Source organism: Pinus tabuliformis, chromosome 5_2 (assembly GCF_031772625.1).
Source record: "Pinus tabuliformis cultivar Carrire ecotype Pingquan chromosome 5_2, CPIR1, whole genome shotgun sequence".
NCBI lineage: Eukaryota > Viridiplantae > Streptophyta > Pinopsida > Pinales > Pinaceae > Pinus > Pinus tabuliformis.
In genome coordinates this window covers 72,326,834-72,333,809 of record NC_142306.1, presented here as the reverse complement: position 1 = coordinate 72,333,809, position 6,976 = coordinate 72,326,834, and positions in this window count along the sequence as shown.

Genomic DNA, 6,976 nt, shown 5'->3' with positions numbered 1-6,976 from the left:
ATGAAACACAGAAGAATACTCTAGGGAAAGCCTCAGCTAAAAACCCCGCTATCTGTATTATCATACAAGTGGAAATATCTCAGGATTACACAAAGCTTTAGCTTCATAAGCTATCCAGCTCTTAGTACAATCCCTCACTGCTACTGATAGACAGAATAAGCAACACATATGCCTTCCTTCAATCCTCCAAGCCTCCTATTTCTTTGCGCAGTTTCTCCTGGGTCCTCTTGCTGCAACCTGTGTGATTCTCACCTCACACACAACACTGACCTCTGAAATAACTGCGCAATCCTAAAGGAGATCATTCCTTCTACATGGATGAGTTTCCTATATAGGAAAATTCCTCCAACTGATAGTACATTGTCCCTTCCTTTAATCTCAACTAGGTCTTTCTCTGAACTGACATGCATGAGTTATTTATGAGAGAATATTTAGTTATCTGGAGAACACTAGTTGCATGCATGCATGCATTAACTGACTGAACTCACAATTAGTTCCTCCAACTGTTTGGAACTAATTTAACTGGACTTAACTCAGTTAATTGAGCTAACTAATTACAACTCATCCTTATCTCCTTAATTAAGGGATAACTTCCTCAATCAAAGGGATAACTGTTGCATGTCTTCACAAAGACTTCATGTTTGATTTTCTCCAACTAATTAACTCAAGATGAATTAATTAATTATTTTTCAAACAGCTAGTGAGACTAAATTCGAATTTTAATTCAGGAACTAATTAAAATTGGAATATATCCTGAAATGCTATTTATAGCAATGTTATTTTTAGCATTTCTATTTTATCATTCCTTGTTGTTATTTTCAACAAAGTTGAAGTATATCCTAAAATGCTATTTATAGCAATGTTATTTTTATCATTTCTTGTTGCTATTTTCAACCCTTCCTCTCAACAAGAAAGGAATCATGGAAAATTTTAGGGGCGAATGTTCGCCCTTAGGGGGAATTAAGGGGTTTTAAATTTTTAGTGGGCTAATATTTTGTATCATAGTACATTTTTACAAATTGCCTCAAATATCCCACCTTATTTTAAGGGAGAGGGTAAAAAAAGTAAATTTAGCCCTTGAGATTAGGAGTTACAACCTTCCATTCGCCCTAATTTTCAAGAATAGGTTTTATTTAAGTGAATCATGTGGGCCAAATACCATATTTATAAAAGAGGTATGGTAAATTAATGAAAATATAAATAAATGAGAGGTATGGTAAACAAATAAAACATTTTTTATGTTTACTCCATAAGTCACTTTATATACATGCAAGGGTGTAAACAAATAAAAATATAAATAAAGTGGAGGTATGGTAAATAAATAAAACCTCTTTTTATACTTACTCAAAAGGTATGGTAAATAAATAAAAATATAAATAAACTAGACGTATGGTAAATAAATAAAACCTATTTTTATATTTAGTCCATAACCGTCTTTCTATTTATGAAGGTTCAAAAAAGAGGTTTTATTTAAGTGAATCATATGGGCCAAATACCATAATTGTAAAAGAGGTATGGTAAATTAATAAAAATATAAATAAATGAGAGATATGGTAAACAAATAAAACATTTTTTATATTTACTCCATAAGTCACCTTATATTTAAGGACACTCAAAAAATGCGTTATATTTAGGTGAAACCTATGGGAAAAATACTATGGGAAAAATGCCATGGACTAGATTATTATTAATACCATGCAAAAAAACATTATTAACGAATAGTGACGGTTCCCTCTCCCACCAAGTGTTTCAAAAGAAGACACATACGAAACAGTTTCTTCATGCTTGTTCCCACCATTTCCCGGCTCAAAAATTGGGTGTCCTCAACACCCTTGCCACTCGTGCCTTAAGAATCTCTGATGAAAAGAGCTTCGAAAAAGAAAAATCCCATCTCCTTAATGTCTTTGTTGAAAATGGTTATAGTAGATAGTTGGGTCAGAAAGCTTTCGTCAAAGCTGCCAAGAATGCGTTAACTAAAAGAGAACCGAAAGAGCGGGTCCCAAGTGTCCATCTTCCGTTTGTGTAGGGGACCACTGATAAGATGCGAGGATTCTTAAGAAACATAATGCTCCCTCAACCTTTAAACCCCTTAACACCATTTGTAAGTCCCTCAGATCAGTGAAGGATCCTATCGACCCTAAGGATATCAAAGGGGTTTATATTATTCCTTGTTCCTGTGGGACCCCCTATATTGGTGAGACTGGACGCTCCATAAATCAAAGGATTAGTGAGCACGCAGCTGACCTTAAGCATAGGAGAACCGAGTCTTCCGCCTTAGCAGAGCATGCAGAGAAAACAAAACATCATGTTTGTATAGAGGAAGCCAGTGTGATTGCTAAAGTTTCACAGTTCCATCACTACAAATTTAGGGAAGCCCTTGAGATTGAAAAAAGGCCGAGCAATCTCAATAGGGAGGACGGCTGGAAGATCAGTAGTTGCTAGGTCCCAGCCCTCTCTTCCTAGTCATTTTCTTCTTTTCCTTCCCTCCCTCTTTGTATAGCCTATTCTAGTTTTGTTATAAGTTAAGTTTTTCCCCTTGTGATCCCGTAACCTTCTTCCTTGGTGGGATTGTCTTTATCGTATGAGTTTTTTAATAGCATTTAAATTATGCTTGTTATTTTAACTTAATTAATAAATGAAAAATAATTACTTTAATATTGAAATCATTCTATTTTATAATTAAATAAACAGATTAAAACAATTAATATACAATTAAATAAATTTATAACTTATAATATTAATGATTTATCCTTACTCTATATATATATCCTGACGATGAACCACACTAGTTGGTTCGAAATGCGTCGACAAATGAAATATCATGTGATTTACGCCGAAAAATCTCTCATAACTTGATATGGATCACAGAAGCCTCAATTCTATAATTATTAACCATAATATTAGTATTAATAAAAATAAAAATGGCACATGGTATTGACCCATGGTATTCACGTGGAATGTAGCTTATTTAAATGGGGGAATTAAACTAGCACAGATCCATCTTTACTCTGGATCTACTAAGCCCCAAGAGGTATCAAATATTGTGATATGCAAACTAGCATAGAGTGAAAAAATATTTGATCCCTCTCGGGGCTTGGTGGATCAAGAGTAAAAATTGATGCTGTAATTTAATGTATGTTAAACATTTTAACTTGGTTAAAATAAAAAAATAAAATAAAAATCAATTATTAATTTTATTAATTTTTATAAATTACTATAATTATTAACCATAATATTAGTATTAATAAAAATAAAAATGGCACATGGTATTGACCCATGGTATTCACCTGGAATGTAGCTTATTTAAATGGGAGAATTAAACTAGCACAGATCCATCTTTACTCTGGATCTACTAAGCCCCAAGAGGTATCAAATATTGTGATATGCAAACTAGCATAGAGTGAAAAAATATTTGATCCCTCTCGAGGCTTGGTGGATCAAGAGTAAAAATGGATGCTGTAATTTAATGTATGTTAAACATTTTAACTTGGTTAAAATAAAAATCAATTATTAATTTTATTAATTTTTATAAATTACTAATAGTAATTTTTAAGCTCCAGGTTTATGATAACCCATGGTATTGACCCATGGTAATACCATGGTATTCATGTGAGCATAGACTATTTAAAGGGGAAATTCTATCATCTTAGATCCATCTTAATTCTGGGTCTACCAAGTGGATAAATAGATTTCATCCCCCCAAGAGTGGTAGATGTGGAGTTAAGATGGATATCGGTTGGTTTTTATGATAATGAAGAAATTAAATAGACTTAGGAAATTATATTGTAAAAACATCTTAAGGTGAATGGTTAAAGCTACATTTAGTCACTTCACAAAATTTAGTAAAAAATACCAATATCTCCATTAATATTGGTTTTTAACTTTTTCTGATTTAACAAAAAAATTCAAAACAATGAAACCTTATCACTCTTTCCGCATCACCCTCGTAGAAGATTTCTCACCATTTTTCAAACATTCTCAATATGATATCTTCATGAAAAAGTTTAGGTACTGATGTTGGATTAGTTGTTTGAAAAATAAGTTGGTTTGTACAACCTTTCATCTTCTGTGCTATTCTTAGTTTGTCCTAATGATCTGTAGGGGTTGGAGCCACTGCACCATATTTTCCTAAAAGGTGGAGATTGTTCACCAAAAAGGAAATTAATCTACATGTTACAACGCTGTTAAAAAATGTGAGACCTATGAGGGTAGTGAATTATGCTAATAAGCAATTTAAATTGGGAGAGACGTAATTAAATTTTATTATTTAATTGAAGATTTCCAATTAAAATAATAATAAATCTACATTTATATATTCATATATTGATTGGAAGGATTCTCACAATGGTCACTTCTTTCAATTAGATCCCCTTCAAGCCTTTGGGATACCTAATACTTTCTTATATAATATAGTTGGGGCTTGCTACTTATTGGCGTGTTGGGGTAAACAAACTTCATGTGTTTTTTTTTATCTCGCAGTTGGAGTCTATGGAATAAGAAAGAAATTTGATAACTTGAAAGAAGTGGTAGCTTGACAAAATTTGTAGAGAAAAGATTAATCTCTCCTACCTTGACAGAACTTGTTGTCAATATCAACACCTACAAGAACTTTGTTGTGGAATATTATCAAAACTAATAGAAGGATATGAAAGAGTGTATTGTAAGAACCTTGAAAAACATGACCACTGAAACTTGGAACATTATTTGTAGGAAGAGAAAATTATGTTTCTTTTTCCAAACATGTATGTTAGTATATTACAGTTTAATGAATATGTTTTATTATTATCATATATGGTTTCATACTTTAACAAAACATCCGCCAAGACTTCACAATGTTTTATTATTCAGTAAAAGATTTGCTAAGATCTTTTAAGATTTTATAATTTAGTGAAAGATTCTCCATCACTGTACAAGATAATATAATCTGGTAAGAGATTCGCCAAAAAAATTATATATACATATTATATTGTTGATAAAATCGCCTCCCATTTTTCCTATGTATCATGGGGATTAGCCCATTATTATACATATAAATTTAGGGTGGTTCTTAAAATTTTCCCTGAAAGGAATTCAACTCGATCCTGAACCTTTGGAATGTTCTACATGCAACACTTCTCTCAAGTGTTGTTTTTTTTTGCTAAATAAGATTAATCTATTAAAAAGGGAGAAAAACTATTTACAGAGAGGTTGCTGACTGTTCCAAGAAACAGTCTATCTCAGCTAGCCGATAAACAAGTTCTGGGACTACCCCAACAGAGGGGAAACTAGTCCGATTGGTTAAGTTTTACAAAAAGATGCCCTTTTAACATTGTAACAGTGATCTGAGCAGAACCAAAAAGAAACAGTTCCAAAAATACGTAACTACCTCCAGAGAAAGACAATGAGATTAAAAGAAATGCCACTTGACGTTGGTGAGCTGATGAAGCAGCTCCTCCGTGACCGGTTCCTCAATAATCGGGCAGCCCCATTCATTACCCGTGTCTGGCTGGGGGCATGCATGATCACCTTTGTTTGTTGCCGTCTGTGCGTCCTCCTTGCCCATCTGGTTCTGATTAGCTTCCGGAATTTCCAGATTTTGCTGAGCGCCCTTAAGCGAAGTGTCCGCTACCTCCTTGCCTTTTCGGCTGGGCTGAGCTCTCGGTGCCTCTGCAATGTCTCTGCTGAAGGAGTTCCAATCCCCACGCTGGCTGGTATCCCCTTTGAGGAAGTCGCTTCTAAGGGAGGGCAATAGGGTAGCAGGGGCGGCTTCCTCCAAGAAGGTAATGGCAAGGGTGGCAGTGATGATGGGCTGGGGGAGAGTGGTGCGAAATTGGAAGAAGGTGGTGTGAGGGGACGGGTGCTGAGGCAGAGGGAAAGGAGCAGAGGGATAGCAAGCATGAACCTGAGCACGACTGCGACCACGACCACGTCCCCGACCGCTTCTGGTATTGGGATAACTGGAAGTGTCTGCAGTGGAGGAAAGGGAGCTTGAGGAGCTTCCCCGCCTTGCCTGTGGACGAGAACTTCCCCCTCTCGAGCCACCTCTATGACTGATAAGTCGCTGCCGCACCATATTGCCAGAAATAATAGTGAGGGAGAAGCCAGGATATAAGACAGAGCCCGAAAGCCAACAGATAGCAGGCTGAAGCTGAGGCGGAATGACAAAGTAGGGCTCCGCAGACACCCAAATTCCAACCTTCCCAGGAATGAAATGCGCTGAGCCATGCCAAGTTAGCCAAATATGATGCAAGTCGACCGTTATTAATTCCTCTCATCGGCAATCCCCCGCCATAACAGCGGTAATTAAGGGAGTCGAGCCACAAACAGGCTTGAAGCATGTGGAATTACTGCTCAGAGCCATCTGAACCCTCCGTCCAAGCGGACTGCCGGCAATCTGAATCCTCCACCCGAGTGAATCGCCCAGCTGCTGACTTAACCAGTTTTTGTTGTCCTCCATGTGGTACCAGGCACACAGGTGGCAGCCTGTTCCTTCTCACGCCCATCCCATCTCATTAATTCGCATTCCTAACACCCGCATCCGGGGTTCTCTCAAGTGTTGTTGCTCCAGCAACTCAGAAACAAAAATATCCAACCTGAATCAGAATGATGCCTCTGTCATCAAAGTCTCTGACTGCTATTACCTCTGTCGACTGAAAACTCTGCACCTTTGTGCTCTTCAATATCTGAATACTCTAGCCTCTGTCACTTTAATCTATGACTGCACCAATCACACTGATTCCTACTGCTGCATTCGTGCTACTGCTGGTCCTATCTCCCAGCATGCATCCGCACTGCACCTCCTCTCATCATGTTGCATCGTGCTTCCCAATGTTGCACTATAACTCAGTTATTGAGAAGTAAGTAACTGATCTCCCAACTGACCTCCCTGTTGGGCTAGAAACATCCTCTGATGTTGAAGCTCCCTCTACCACTCCATCTGCATCTGTCTCTACCCACTCAACCAGTCCTGCTACTCCTCGTCAGGGCTCCCGTAGCA